General features: G+C 35.5%; 1 pseudogene; it reads left to right on the plus strand.

The window, feature by feature from the left end:
• The window catches only part of LOC100591250, a 164,725-nt pseudogene that overhangs the window by 126,335 nt on the left and 21,262 nt on the right, over window positions 1-17,128 (plus strand).

Raw genomic sequence — 17,128 nt, forward strand, 5'->3', positions numbered from 1 at the left:
AAAGATCAATAAAATCACTAAGCTCTAGTCGAGATAACTAAAAACAAAGAGAGAAGACATCAATTACTATTATCAAAAAGGAATAGGGGATATCACTATATATTGCATGAATGTTAAAAGGATAATTAAAGAATACTATGAACAGGCTGGGCATGGTGGCTCACGCCTGTAATCCCAGCACTTTGGGAGGCCGAGGCAGGCGGATCACAAGGTCAGGAGACCAAGACCATCCTGGCTAACACGGTGAAACCCTGTCTCTACTAAAAATAAAAAAAAAAAAAAAAAAAAAATTAGCTGGGCATGGTGGGGGGCGCCTGTAGTCCCAGCTACTTGGGAGGCTGAGGCAGAAGAATGGCATGAACCCAGGAGGCGGAGCTTGCAGTGATCCGAGATCGGGCCACTGCACTCCAGCCTGTGTGACAGAGCAAGACTCCACCTCAAAAAAAAAAAAAAAAAAAAAGAGCACTATGAACAACTTTATATGCACAAATTTGCTAACTTAGATGAAATGAACCAATTCCTTCAAAGACATAGTTTGCCAAAACTCACACAAGAAGAAATAGAAAATCTGAATAGTCCCAGGTCTAGCAAAACATTGAATCAATTAATAACCTTCCAAAACAGAAAGCAGTAGGCCAGATGGGTTCACTGGTGAATTCTACCAAACATTTAAAGAAGAAATTATACAAATTATCTTTAATATTTTTCAGAAGATGTTAGCAGAAGGAATACAGCCTAATTCTTCCAATAAGAGCAGCATTACCCTAATAAGAATACCAGATAAAATTATTATAAGAAAAGAAAACTAAAGAACAAACCAATATCTTTCATAAACATAAATGCAAAAATCCTCAACAATCTATTAGCAAATAGAATCCAACAATGTATAAAAAGTTATACACCACAATCAAGTGGGATTTATTCCATGCAGGCAAGACTGGTTCAACATCTGAAAATAAATTATTGCAATCCATCACATTGACAGGCTAAAAAAGAAAAATTACATGATCATATCAATAGACCGGGGGGAAAGCATTTGACAAAACTAACATAATGAAAATTCTCAGTAAACTAGGAATAAAGGAAAACTTTTGTCAACTTGATAAAAACGATCTACAAAAATCCTACAGCTAACATCATACTTAATGGTAAGAAACTGTAAACTTTTTCACTAATATCAAAAACAAACCAAGGATCCTCTCTCACCACTTCTTTGCAATGTTGTGCTGGAATTCCTAGCTAATGCAATAAAACATGAAAAGGAGATAAAAAGTATACAAATTGGAAAGTAAGAAATAAAATTGTCTTCATTCACAGATGACATGATCATCAATGTTGAAAATGCAAAACAACAGTAAAAAACTCTCCTGGAACTAATAAGTGATTATACCAAGATTGCAGAATATGAAGAATAACTTAGTAAATTGTTTTCCTATATATAGCAATGAACAAGTGAAATTTTAATTTAACCGTATAATCCAAATCTACATGCAGAAAACTACAAAACTGATGAACATCAAAGAACTAAGTAATTAAATATTTTATGTTCATGGATAGAAAGACTCAAAATTGTCAAGATGTTAGTTCTTCCCAATTTGATGAAGATCCGATGCAATCTCAATAAAAATTCCAGGAAATTATTTTGTGGATATTGAAAAACTAATTCTAAAGTGTATATAGAGAGGGAAAAGACCCCAAATACCCAATGTAATATTGGAGGAGAAAAACAAAATTGGAGAACTGACAAGACCCAACTTAAAGACTTACAATAAAGCTACAGTATTCTAGATAACATGGTATTGGTAAAAGAATAGATGAATAGGTCAGTGAAACAGCAGGGAGTCCAGACACAGACCCACACAAAGACATCAACTGACCTTTGACAAATGAGCGAAGGCAATACAATGAAGAAAAGATAGTCTTTTCAACAAATAATGCTGAAACAACTAGACATTCACATGCAAATAATAATAAAAGATAAAAGATGTAGACCTTACACTCTTCACAAAAATTAACTCAAAATAGATCATGGATCTAAATGTAAAATGCAAAACTATAAAATTCCTTGAAGAAAACATAGGAGAAAATCTAAATTGCCTTGGCTTTGGCAATCACTTTTTAGATACAACAAAACATCTTCCATGAGAGAAATAATTGATAAGCTAGACTGTATTAAAATTGAAATTTTCTGCTCTACAAAAGGCAATGTCAAGAGAATGAGAAGATAAGCTAATACTAAAATAAAATATTCGCAAAAGATATATCTGATTAAAAAACTGTTATCTAAAATATACAAAGAACACTTGAAAGTCAACAATAAGCAAATAAACACCCCAATTAAAAATAGTTTAAATATCTTAAGAAGCACTTCACCAAAGAAGATATACAGATGAAAAATAAGCGTATAAAAAGATGTTTCACATCATATCTTTAGGGAAATACAAATTAAAACAACAATGAAATACTACTACACACTTATTAGAATGACCAAATTTCAAAATGGTGATTATATCAATAGCTGATGAGGATGTGGAGCTGCTGGAACTCTTATTCATTGCTGGTGGGAATGCAAAATAATATAGGCACTTTGAAAAACAATTTGGCAGTTTCTTACAAAACTAAGCATACTCTTACCATATGATCCAGCAATAATCATCCAGTAATAATGCTCCTTGGTATCCAATCAAAGGAGCTGAAAAGTTACACCCACAGAAAAATCTGAACATAGATGTTTACTGCTGCTTTAGTCATAATTGCCAAAACTTGGAAGCAGTCGAGATGTCCTTCAGTAGGTGATTATATCAGTGAACCATGGTGCATCCAAACAATGGAATATTATACAGCCCTAAAAAGAAAAAAGAAATGAGCTGCAAGCTATAAAAAACATGGAGGAATCTTACATGCATATTACTAAGTGACAGAAGCCAATCTGAAAAGGCTACATATCACATGATTCCAACTATACTATATTATGGAAAAGGCAAAACTGTGGAGCTAGTAAAAAGATCAGCGATTGGCAAGAGTTGGAACAGAGAGGCAGAACAGAGGATTTTCAGAATAGTGAAAATACTCTGTATGATATTATGATGGTGGATACATTGCATTATTTATTTATCGCAACCCAAAGAATGTTCAACATCAAGAGTGAACCCTGATGTAAACTAAGGACTTCGGGTGACCATAATGCATCAATGTAGGTTCATCAATTGTAAAAAATGTACCATACTGGTGCGTAATGTTGATAATAAGGAAGATTATATATGTGTGTACGTATATGTGACAACAGGGGTTATATGGGAAATCTCTGTACCTTCCTCGCAATTTTGCTACAAAACTAAAAGTGCTCTAAAAAAATAACACCTAAGAAAAGTAACTTGCACATTTTAAAATAAGCAATGAGTCAAAGAAGAAATCATGAGAAAAATTAGACAATACTTTCAGAAGAGTCTAAATAAGACCCAATTCACCAAAACTTATGAAATGTTTAGCTATACAGTGATAAAGAGAAATTATTGCTGCTAATACCTGTAGTAAAAAGAAAAAAGATTCTACATCAATCAATTCACTTCCCACCTTGAAACACTGGAGAAACAAGATCAAACTAAACCTAAAACAAGTAGAAGGATAGCAATAATAAAGATTAGTATAGATAGATAATAATAAAGTAAAACACAGAAAAACAACAGAGAAAATCAATGATAGCAAAATCACATTGTTTGAAAAGATCAGTAAAATGACAAAACCTCAAGTTAGATGTATGTTTAAAAACTGGGAAGATTCGAATTACTGAAATCAAAAATGAAAGACAGGACCTCTCTAGTGACCATACAGAATAAAAAAGAGGAAAAAGGAATCCTTTGAGCAATTGTAGGGTAACAAGTTAGATAACAGATGAACAAATTACTAGAATGACATGAATTACTGGAACTACTGTCTCAAGAAATAGAAAATCTGAGAAGTTAGTTTCTCAGATCAGACATATCATAGATAGAGATTGAGTTAATTATTTTAAAACTTCCCACAAAGGAAAACCCAGGCCCAAATTGTTTTAATGAATTATACCGAATATTTAAAGAAAAATTCATATAAATTATTCACAAATTTCTCCAAAATATAGAAGAGAGACCACTTCCTACCTCATTCCATTAGGCCAAAGTTGCCATGATACAAAATAATACAAAGATATCACAAGAAAAAAAGCTACAGACTAATATATCTTAAAAGTATGGATGTAAAAATCTTCTACAAAATACTAGGAAACTAAATCTAACAACATATGCAAAGGATTAATTATACACTATGGTCAGGTGGATTTTATCTCAGGAAAACAGATTGATTCAACATCTGAAAATGGTGTAATACACCATGTCAATAGAATAAAGGACAAAAACCATATGATCATCTCAATAGATACAGAAAAAAGCACTTGACAGACTCCAACAACCTTTCGTGATAAGATCACTGAACAAACTAGAAATATAAAAGAACTTCCTCACCTGTTAAGGGAATCTATTAAAAACCCACAGCTCACATCACAGTTAACTGTGAAAGAGTCAAAGCTTTCCCCCTAAAATCAAGAATGAGACAGGATGTCTGTTCGCATCACTTCTATTCAACATTGTACTGGAGGTTCCAGACAGAGCAATGAGATAAGAAAATAAAAAGCATGTGGCTGGGCAGGGTGGCTCATGGCTGTAATCCCAGCAATTTGGGAGACCAAAGTACATGGCTCGCTTGAGACCAGGAGTTCGAGACCAGTCTGGGCAACATGAAGAAATCTCGTCTCTACAAAAAATACAAAAATTAGCTGGGCATGTTGACACATGTCTGTAGTCCTAACTTCTCAGGAGGCCGAGGTGGGAGGATTGCTTGAGTCTTGAAGATCGAGGCTGTGGTGAGCCATGATCACACCACTGAATTTCAGCCTGGGCAACAGAGTGAGACCCTGTGTCAAAATAAACAAATAAATAAATAAACTAACAAATAGCAGGCATCGCTATTGAAAGAAACAAAAAATATCTGTTTGCAGATGACATGATTTTGTGTATAGAAAAATTCTTAAAAATATACTTTTAAAAACTATTAGAACTAATAAATATTCAACAAATCTGCATGATACAAGATGAACACAAAAAATTATATTTTAATATACTAGCATAGAGCATGCAAAAGTGAAATTAAGAAACAATTCCATTTACCGCAGCATCAAAAAGAAAAAAATGCATAAGAACAAATTTAATAAGTGCAAAAGTGATATACTGCAAGCTAGGAAACATTTCTGAAGTAAAAATCTAAGCAAATGGAACGATATCTCATGTTCATAGATCAGACATCCTATTGTTTAAATGGCAATACTCCCCAAGTTAATCTACAGATTCAACTCAATCCCTGTCTATCAAAAAAAAAGGAGTAGAACAATGTATATTGTTCTGTATTACTTATATTTCCATAAAGAATGTCTAGAAACATTTATAAGAAACTAATGAAAGCATTTATGTATCATAATGGTTGGGTTGAAACTGGATAAATGTGGGGGAGGGTGACTATATATATTGTTTTTCTTTTTACACCCTGCATTATTTTTTAAAAGTATGGGAGAGGAGCAGGAGTGGAAATTATCTTGCCCCACTCTAGCAGTCTGTAAGACAGACAAGCCCGGATTCATAGAATCAGACCAGAATGACTGACAAATAAGCAGTGTGTGGAGGTAGTCTTCATAGGATGTGTGGCCGCCCATTACTTTGAACTTCCAGAGAATATTACTAACATCCATTGAAACAGGAACAAGTAAAGGGGAGAAAGCCCAGCTTACTTAATCCAATGGGATTTTAACTTCTTTATCACTATCCCCACAGCAGCTGTAGCAAGGGCCCTCACACATCTCTCCAGTCTTCCTTCTCCTCACACTGTCACCTCTTATCCAAAATCAGAGGAAACCTAGAGAAGGTAGTAGATTTTATCTATGAATGAACCTGCTGTGCAAAGGAGAAAAGATAGGGAAAGACTGGGAAAAAGAGGAGAGGAGTCTGCAGGAGTTCTTGCTGATTCTTTACCTACCTTGGGTACCACAGGGCAGGAGATAAACTTTGGAGGAGAGCCGCAATTAACAAACGCCACTTCGGCTTTGATCTACATTTTGTTCACATTTGAGGGTTCAGATCCAAAATGAAGAAGGGTTTTATGGCTGAGTATTATTTCATTGTATATGTAAACCACATTTTCTTTGTCTGTTTATCCACTGATAGACACTTAGTTTGATTCCATATCTTGGCTGTTGTGAATAGTGCTGTAATAAAGGTGGGAGTACTGGTACCTCTTCACCATGCGGATTTCCTTTTTATGAATATATATACCCAGCAGTGGGATTGCTGGATCATATGGCAGTTCTATTTTCAGTTTATTGAGGAACTTCTATACTGTTTTCTATAGTTACTGTACTACTTTAGATTCCTCCCAACAGTGTACTGGCATTCCCCTATCTCCACATCCTCACTAGCATGTGTTACTTTTTGTCTTTTTGATAATAGCCATTCTAACTTGGGTAGGTAATATCTCCTAGTGATTTTCGTTTGTATTTCCCCGACGATCAGTGATATTGAATAGTTTTTCATATACTTCTTGGCCATTGGTATATCTTCTTTTGAGAAATGTCCATTCAGGTCTTTTGCCCATTTTCAACTGCATTAATTTTTTGTTTTTTTGCTATTGATTTGTTAGTTCCTTACATATCCTGGTTATTAATCTCTTGTCAGATCGATAGATTGTAAGTATTTTCTCACATTCTGTAGGTTGTCTTTTCACTTTATTGATTGTTTTCTTTGCTGTGCAAAAGCTTTTTAGCTTATTGTAATTCCATTTGTCTATTGTTTTGTTGTCTGTGCTTTCAAGATCTTACCCCCCAAAATCTTTGCTCAGACAAACGTCCTGTAGCATTTTCCTAGTGTTTTAGTAGTTTCATAGTTTCAAGTCTTATAATGAAGTCTTTAACCCATTGTTAGTTGATTTTTGCATGTGGTGGAAGATAAAGATCTAGTTTCATTTTTCTGCATATGAATATCCAGTTTATCCAGCACCATTTATTAAAGAGACTGTCCTTTCCTCCAATGCATATTCTTGATATCTTTGTCAAAAACCAACTGAGTGTAAGTGTGTGGATTTATTTCTGGATTTTCTATTCTGTTGCATTCGTCCAAGTGTCTGTTTTATGCCAATATCATGCTGTTTGGGTTATTATAGCTGTGTAGTATAATTTGAAATCAGAGCGTGTGATGCTTCTAGCTTTCTTCTTTTTGCTCAGGATTATTTTAGCTATTCAGGGACATTTGTGTTTCTATACACATTTTATGTTTTTTTTTATTTCTGTGAAGAATGTCGTTGGAATCAAGCTTGAGCTTGTATAGAGATTTTAACAATATTAAGTCTGTCAACTCATGAGCATAAATTTCCACCTTATCATTTGCAGCAGGATGTGTAGAACTGGAGATCATTATGTTAAGTGAAATAAGCCAGGCTCACAACAACAGATATCACATGTTCTCATTCTTATGTGGGAGCTATAAAAGGGGGTCTTATGGAGGTAGAGGGTAGACTGGGAAGGGAAAAGGGATGGGGAGATGAAGAGAAGTTGGTTACGGAGTACAAAGACATGGTTGGATAGAAGGAATGCGTTCTAGTGTACAAGAGTACAGTAGGCAAATTATAGTTAACAATAATTTATTGTATATTTAAAAATAGCTAGAAGAAAAGAACTTTAATATTCCCAAAACAAATAAAATATAAATGTTTGAGGTGAGGGATATCCCAATTACCCTGATTTGGTCATTATTCATTGTATACAGTTTTCAAAATATCACATGTACCCCCAAAATATGTAAAACCGTTATATACAAATAAATAACAAAACTAAAAATAATAGCTGTGCAAACATTTTTAAAAGGTTTTCTTTAAATGACTTTCACATGAAAGTAGGAAAGGACTCTCTGGAGTCCTTACCATCTTTATGTGAGAAACACATTGGTCCCAGTGCTCTCTTTACCTTTCTTAGTCCATCCTTTCACTCTGTACATCTTTCTGAACTCAATGAATTATACACTATTGCTGCTTAATTGCTTTCAGAGATGGACCCCTGCACAGGTGGGAATGGATGTGTTCACATATGTCAGAGTGAGAATGGCATGGCCAGGTGTGCCTGCCATGCAAGGTACCAGCTGCCTGAAGACAAAAACATTTGTGAAGGTAGGAAACTGAAACTGATGGCTTAATTGTGTAATTGTTTGAAATTTTGTGGTAATTCAGTTATGAATAGTCAGAACAGCTAGGAGAAAAGGTGTTTTCATTTATTCTTAAAAAGGAACATTTAAATTCTTATTTGATCATTTGAAAGCTATTTTTATACCATAAAACTTCAGTGAAATTCTTAGTAACATTTTAAAAAATGACATAGGATAGTTCCAGACTTAATACTTTTTGTTTCTCATTCTGAAGTGAATTCCAGAATTAATATTTCAAAATCTTCTATAGCCACACAGGAAGTTTTTTATTATAGGCTACAGAAGGTGGGGATAACCTTTGAAAAGCAAGTATATGTAAATGAGTGTTTTCAGAAGTCAGGAATAATTAAAACAAAAAAGAAGGAACTCTATAAATACAAAATTACACATTTGTCTTTCCTAGAACTAGCAAAACAGACATACTTTAATTCAAAGATGAAAGTGATAAATTCTTCCCTCACAAGAACTGATACATTAAGTCCATTTCTCTGGGGCAGTCTTGTCAAAAGTCTCGTTTTAATAACTTTTGAGAAATCACTTTTTTATTATGATATTTTCATGAAATGAGAAGCCATTTTTATCATGATATTTTCATGAACTGAGAAACTATTTATTTGGAGTAATTACAAAAGTAATTATGACTTACGGGACTGATAAAAATTATGAAAAATAATTAGTAATGGAAATTTGTGTTTTCATTTTTTTCTTTAGGTTAAAATTAAGATGATATTTTCTGTGGATTTTTTTTTTTTTTTTTTTTGAGACAGACTCTCGCTCTTTTGCCCAGGCTGGAGTGCAGTGACGCTATCTCGGACCACTGCAAGCTCCGCCTCCCGGGTTCACGCCATTTTCCTGCCTCAGCCTCCCGAGTAGCTGGGACTACAGGTGCCCGCCGCTGCGCCCGGCTAATTTTTTGTATTTTTTTAGTAGAGACGGGGTTTCACCGTGTTAGCTAGGATGGTCTCGATCTCCTGACCTCGTGATCCGCCCGCCTCGGCCTCCTAAAGTGCTGGGATTACAGGCGTGAGCCACCGCGCCCGGCCATTCTGTGGATTTTTTAAACACACTTTTCTAACAGAGAACATCTCTGCTTTGGTCCTCTGTTTCCACAGCACCTATCTAGCTCAGCACCTGGCACAGAATTGGATCATCTTAAATAAATATTTGAGGAAAACTGACAAATGTTTGCATACATAGATATGTATATTTATCTGTCTACTGCCTTTCACACTTCTATTTTAACATCTGATACATTATTTATAGAAAATCTACCCTCAGAATTACTGCCTGCCTATTCTATTACAAATACATTAGAAGAATGAGTATTTCTCTTAAGCACCCTGGTGGGGATGATATGTAGTACGGAGGAAGAACCAGTTTAAAAAAATGCTGAGACCTATCCCCTTAAAGAGAGGAAGGAGAGATCACCTGAGCCACACAACTGAAGTTACACTGAATAGAATTGACTATTGAGATCAGGAAAGAGAGAGGGTATCAGTGTCTAAGTGACAGTAAAGTGTCTTGTGACAATCATATGTATAATACAAACCATGGATTGCCAAATATGAAGGCCCCTTATCTGCCTTGCCCATGGCCACACATACTAATGTAAATCAAGGAGATAGTCCTAAAGACAAATTACAATGATGTCTTCCCTGTATTATAAGGAATAGATTAGGCCCATTTTTGTTTCATTTTCTCTTTTTCCTTATTAATAGATACTAGTAGGTTCTAATAGAAGTGTTTGAGAGCATAAGACCAACACTAGCGGTAATGTCATAAGCAGTCAGCTTATTCACAAATACTCCTTTACATAAAGAATATGGAACCTATGTGGTACTTACTGTTACAGTGGATGTTGGGGGTGGGGGTCAAGTGCGAGCAGGTGCATTAGTCCATTATTGTAGTTTGTCAAAAAGTCATCCTTACAGCTCCTAAGACATAGCTGTTGTGTCCGTCTTCCTGCAGATATAAATGAGTGTGCTGAAGGTCTTTCTTACTGTGGCCACCGCTGTGTAAACTCTATGGGATCTTTCACTTGTGCCTGCCAAACTGGCTTTGAGCTGGGAGCTGATAGAAAACAGTGTTACAGTAAGTGGCAACAGTCACAGCCCAGGGAATGTGTGGCATTTTACAGGTATTAAACATGAGTAATACATAATAGAATTACATTGTGTGTCTTGCTAAAGCAGGAGCTCCTGAGAAGGATGTGGATGGAGGCTTAAAAATCCAACCCCTTTATTTTATAGATGAGAAAACAGAGGCCCAGAGTCAATGGAAAACGGTTTGCAAAATAATCTGTAGTGTCGTTAGCAAGGATTAAGCTTCAGGTTTTCTGACTTGGGGCTCTGTTGAGTTCATAGATCTTTGTGAAAATTCTGCCTTCCTTTATCAGTTCTGCCATGCAATATTTATTGAACACTAATAACTCCAATGTAAAACTCAAGAAAAAGGAATGAGCAGGAGTGAAGGAACCACCATATAAGAGGCAGCTCTAAGCTGCAATACCATGCCTCATGCATTGGATGTTCTAATGAGAATCTTCCACATTGGCCCTCCCCCTCCCTCCCTCATTTCCTTTCATTATGCCTATTGAGCAGCTCCTTCCTGCTTTGTCTTTTCTTCCACTGATTCATTTCCCTATCCCTTCTCTTCAAAACATTCATAATCCATATCATATAACCTTAGCATCTTCTTCCCTAGGCTCAGTTATACAACTAAATATATCCCTTTTTAGGAACATATTAAAATGTTAATATGCTGAGCGATTACTATAGTTGCTATTATGACTATATTCTCCTCACACGTCATCCCCACTGGTCCACTACTTAATCTGTAGATGAGCACACTTTCTACTTTAGTAAGCTTTAATCTATCTGATACAAATTTCCTCAAGTTCAATGTTTTCTACCTCAACATTTTCCATCCTCACCCATCTCTCCTTCTGTCCTTTTTTCAATGACAGATTTTTTTTTCTTATTTTTATGGCTGATTTCTCCATCTCTGCCTCAGTACATCAAGAGACAGAGGTCTTGGTACATCAACAATTCATTTTTCTTCTTCATCTTCTTCTTCATCTTCAGACTCTATCTTTCTCTCAGTGACTTCCTTCTTTCTCCAGTTCACAACTATACCTTACCAGGTAAATTTTACTATGTTGAAAACATAACCATGCTAACTGGTTTTGCTTTAAATTCAGGATCATAAATCTTAAATGATTAAGCAGCATGGGTGGGCAAACATACTGTCAGAATATGTCTACTTTTACCCTCATCAAAATAAGTGTTTAACATCTCTTTCTCTTCCAAAGCTTTATATCACCCTCCTTTTGACCTTTGTCCTCATCTCATCTCTTAGGTCATCAAATAATAAATGCAAACTATCATCCAAGGTAACAATTAAACCAAAGTCTACCGTAGATTCACATGGAAAGGCTTCAGTCCTATTAATATGAAGCAGGTAGCCCTATTACTGTCAAAGGTTATCTTCTCCATGGAGCTTTGGGTTCCATTCTGTCTTCACATCTGAAGATCTTTGCTTTTGCAATTATCTCCCTCTTTTCTGAATTATCAGTTCTTTCTTCTGCATCATTTTCATCAGCATAACAACATGGCCAAGTATCTTCTGTCTTTAAAGTACTTTCACGTGAGTCCATATTTCATAAAAGCTAATGTCTGACTATAGCCAATGTCTCCTCTTTCTCATCTTGCATTCTCTTATCGGCCCATACTAATCAAGTTTTCATCTCTACTCTGCCACTTGTCACCCATGACCTCTATGCTACCAGATTGGACGGTAGCTTCTTCAATTTTATCCTAATTGACCTCAGTAGTTTTCAACACTTCTGACTACCCTCATTCTTCTTGAAACACTCTTCGCTTCTGTGTTACTACACTTTTCTAGTATTTTTTTCATCTCTGGCCCTTCTCTCAATGTAAAATTTATCCAACTGCTCTCCTTTTAACTGCATGTGAATATACCAAACTATTCCGCACCACTACCTGCATGACTGGTAGGCATTTCCCACTTGGTAGAACCAAAACAGAAATGCTGATTTTGAGTCTGAGTCCAAAAGAGCCTTTTCTCAGTTCTTCACTTATTAATCAATCATCCATTTGGTGCCAAAGTCAAGAACTCAGTGACAAAAAATTAATAAGTGACTGAACTAGGATTTGAACTAGAGTCTTCCTGCTTCAGATATAATATCCTTTCAGCTTCATCATGTGTTTATATACATTATGTCTCTTTATTAGTTTTAATGAAGGAACAAATAAAGATGGTGATATATAAAATAAATATTTAAGATTTCTTACCTGAGCTCTTTCATGAAGAGATATTATTAGAGTAAATAAATTCCTCATTCTTCCTTCCGACATAAAATTCTATGTGTCTTTAATTCTACGCTCCTTAAGGTCTGTTGGTATATTTTTATTGCTTAAAGACTGCATTTTTGCTACAGTGATATTTGCCTTTTAAAGAGCAAACTAAATAAGATGGGAGAGAAATTTGACTACTAATTAAGATACAACTTCGTCTGAAGTCAGGCTATTTTTTTAATGCCCTAAGGAGTCCTTTCAGGCCGAGAAATGTGTGGAAGGATTTTTCTTTGCCTTAAATATTTTGGCTTTTTAATGTGACCAGAGGTTTAGGGGATGAGTGTATTTTTCAAGTGTATGAAATTAAACCTCTTGCAATCTGACTGGTGCTTCCTCAGTTATCAGGAAAGAGGGGGTCATTATTGATAAGTTAGGAGGTACATACAGGCTTTCTGTAGAATTTACTTGGGAAAGAAATTTGCTCTTGAGTCGAATACATTTGGTAGAAGTTTATTTTTACATTTATTTTCCTTCTGTGAATATTTAGCTAAGCTCTTTCTGCAGTCCTCACCAGACCTCAATATTTACTAACCGAAATACAAATCTTTCCTAGTGAAAACTGATCTTTTGAGTTGTTTCAAAACCTGTAGATAGAGTAAGTCCTTTTAGACCATGATGTGATAGATATATACATATATACATATTATATTGTATTCTTTTTTTTTCTTGAGATGGAGTCTCCCACTGTCACCCAGGCTGGAGTGTGGTGGCATGATCTCTGCTCACTGCAAGCTCCACCTCCCGGGTTCACGCCATTTTCCTGCCTCAGCCTCCAGAGTAGCTGGGACTACAGGCGCCCGCCACCATGCCCAGATAATTTTTTGTATTTTTAGAAGAGACAGGGTTTCACTGTGTTAGCCAGGATGGTCTCGATCTCCTGACCTTGTGATCCGCCCGCCTCAGCCTCCCAAAGTGCTGGGATTACAGGTGTGAGCCACTGCGCCCAGCCGAGTATGATGATATTTAACAATGAATTATGTGCCCATCATCTAAAGTACATTTTGAAATGATACTTTTTTCTTTTTTAGAGAACAGTGTTTTATATTTATGTGGTTTTTTCTCAGCAGGTCTCAAAACACTTTGCAGTATAACCATTGAATCTTCATAGTGTGCTCTGAATTAGCTATCATTGTCTTATAATTAGAAATTGGAAAATTCGACATACAGCACACTTCCTTCAAATTACCAAGCAATATGTAATATAGTTTAACTATTTCACACATATTTAATGTACATCTTATCAAGCAAACAATATATTTGCTACTTATAAGAATGTTTTAAGTATGATTTTTAAAGTACTATAATAAAAACATTTTTTATCATCTGAATCAAAGAATCAAAATCTCAGCTTGCATCTAGTAGGTGGGTATGGATCTGAGTTTGCACTTTTTTTAGTCCCATATATCTTTAAAGAAGTGACCATGGTATCATTTATATTCAAATCAAATTACCACCAGCAGTCTCAAGCTGTATTGATGCAATATCACTGGATAAGCCTATGTAAAAATTGTCAAATGGATACTTTTACCTCTCTTCCCCCCTAAAAAAATCAATTAATATTACAAATTTATTATAGTTTTCAGTGTTTTAAATATAACCTAATCCAGGGATCAAAACTCTAACACCAACACAAGACAGGCAATAAATATAAATGTGTAAGACAGGCTAAGCATAAAAGATAGGAAATTGTAAGGACTGTTTTGAACTGGAGAGGGAGTTTTGGGCCTAGAGAGGACAGCTATTGCTTGATTGCTTGCCTCCAGCTAACTGTCATCTAGAGGGAGTGTGATGCCAGTGTACTAGACCCACTGATTTATTCAATAAGTGCTTACTGAATACCTACCATGTGCCAGGCGCTGTTCCTAACGCTGTAGATACAATGATAAACAAGTCAGGCAAAGTTCCTGCCTTTATGGAACTTAAATTCCTACAGAGGAGATAGAAAACAGGAAATTAATCAAAGAAATGTATACTATCATCTTATATAGTGTTAATATATAATGAGAAGATCCAAGAAAAAGGAGCAGTAATAACTAAGACCCTAAGGTAGGGCTGAGCTTGATGTTTTAGGAAACAGAAAACCAGTGTGGGCTGGAAAAGAATGAACAAGGTGTAGAGACAGTCAATGAGAGCAGTAGGCAGGGAAAGGGAAGAATCAGATTATACTAGACTTGGCCATAGCAAGGGGTTTGGATTTTATTCCAAATGTGATGAGAAGGCATTGGGTAGTTTTGAACAAACAGTAATATCATATGATTTTCACTGTTTAAGGACTACTGTGGCTACTCTGTAGGGAATGGACAATAGGGAGTGTCTGTAAAAGCAAGATTAGAGTCATTCAGGTGAGCTATGGTGGTGGCATCAATTAAGCTAGTAGCAGTAGATTTGAGATTTATTTTGCAGAGAGAGCTGAGATGAATTGCTAATGTGGATGTGAGGAAAAGAAAAATCAAGAATAATTCTTAGTTTGGGGCTTTAGAAAACAGGTGAATCAGAATGTCTGTTACCAAAATGTGGAGTCCAATAGAAGAACAGGTTTGGAGGTGAAATATAGGGTATGTTTAGAAATCATGAGTTCTATTTCTGCTGTGTGAAGTTTAAGGAGCCAAGTAGAAATAACATGTAGGTAGTTTCTATTTCCTAACTAAATAGAAAATTTTAGAAGTTTATGGTGGTCAGAGCTTGAGTGAGCAGCTCATCAAGATGTAAATGTCAGTATTTAAGCCATGAGCAAGAATGGGGTCACCTACAAAGGGAGGATGTCTGGAGGAATAAGCAGGAGGAAACTGAGTCTGTAGACTCCAACATTTAGTAACTAGAATGTGACACAGAGACAGGAAAGACTGAAAAAGAATGTCCAGTAAGGTTTAAGGACAACTTGGATAATGTGATTTTCTGAAGAACAAAATAAAAAAAGTTGGGAGAAGTAAATGGTCAATGGTATCAAGTGCTGCTAAGAACTAGGCAATGTGGCAGTAAATGGAGAAAAATGTGGAATCTAGGGAGGGTTATCTTGCCTCTTAATTTATTTTTTACTTAGTAAAATTAACCTTTTCAGTATATAATCATATCAATTTTAACAAATATATAGATTTCTGTAACCACCATTGGAATCATGATTAAGAACAGTTTTGTCAACCCCAGAAAACTCCCTTGTGCTACCCTTGGCTTGTCACTTATTCCCCATCTCTAACCTTTGACATCTACTTGATGTGTTCTCCCTCACTGGAATTTTGTTTTCTTGGGAATGTCATATAAATGGAATTAAACTGTGTGTATCCTTTTATTCAACATAATGCCATTAAGATTCAGCCAAGTTGTTGCTCATATGAAGAGTTCTATTCTTTGATGAGTATGGATATACTATAGTTGGTTCATTATTCACCCATTGAAGGACATTTAAGTTGTTTCCAGGTTTTGGCAATTATGAAGAGAGCTGCTATAAACATTTGTATATAGGTTTTTATATGAACATAGTTTTAAAAAACATTTTTATCTTCAGTAAAAACCTAGGGCTGGAATCACAAGGTCATATGATAGGTGTATATTTAAGTTTATAAGAAACTCCCAAGCTATCTTTTGGAATGGATGTAACATGGGTTATTGGCTTTAAAAAAAAATAGGAGACCTTTAATTTGTGATGAAATGGTGGAAATCCTAATATTTTCTCAACTTTTGTAACACCTTGATAATCAAATCCCATATAACTGCAGGCCACTAGTTTCCAAACCTTAGTACAACTCAATCCCTCTGTTAACAGTGGGAAAAAAACTGAGGATCAGAAATTTAAAATAATTGAAGATTACACAGCTGTAAAGCGTCAGATCTTCCAACTTTAAATGTTGTGTTTTTTTCTATTATGTCACACTAACTTCTCTTAGGAAAAATATTACACTACATTTCAGTGGAATAGATTACATTGCTTGTCAAATTATTTTCTCTTTTTCTTTCCTTTTTTTTTTTTTTTTTTTGACAGGGGCTTGTTCTGTCACCCAGGCTAGAGTGCAATGGCAAGATCACAGCTTAATGTAGCCTCGACCTCCCCAGCTCAAGCAACCCTCCCACCTCTCAGCTTGCTGAGTAGCTGGGACTACAGGAACGTGCCACCATGCCCAGCTAATTTTTTCTAGAGACAGGGTTTCACTATGTTACCCAAGCTTGTCTCAAACTCTTGGGCTCTAGTGATCTGCACACCTTGGCCTGCCAAAGTGCTGGGATTAGAGGTGTGAGCCACCAGGCCTAGCTATTTTCTCTTTACAAATGATATTATATAGGAAAACATCTCTGAATTAGAAAGCTTTGATTCTTACCAGCTCTGCTACCTTAGGCAAGTCTTTTATCTTTTCTGAACCTCAGTTTTCTGATCCTAAGCAAAAATCATGTTACTTTTATGACTTATAATATTTAGATTAATAAGTACATATGATACCTTGCATAATATAGACTGGCTTTTACAACCAACAGTGCCGTAAATGTTACTGA

Source organism: Nomascus leucogenys, chromosome 11 (genome assembly GCF_006542625.1).
Source record: "Nomascus leucogenys isolate Asia chromosome 11, Asia_NLE_v1, whole genome shotgun sequence".
Lineage (NCBI taxonomy): Eukaryota > Metazoa > Chordata > Mammalia > Primates > Hylobatidae > Nomascus > Nomascus leucogenys.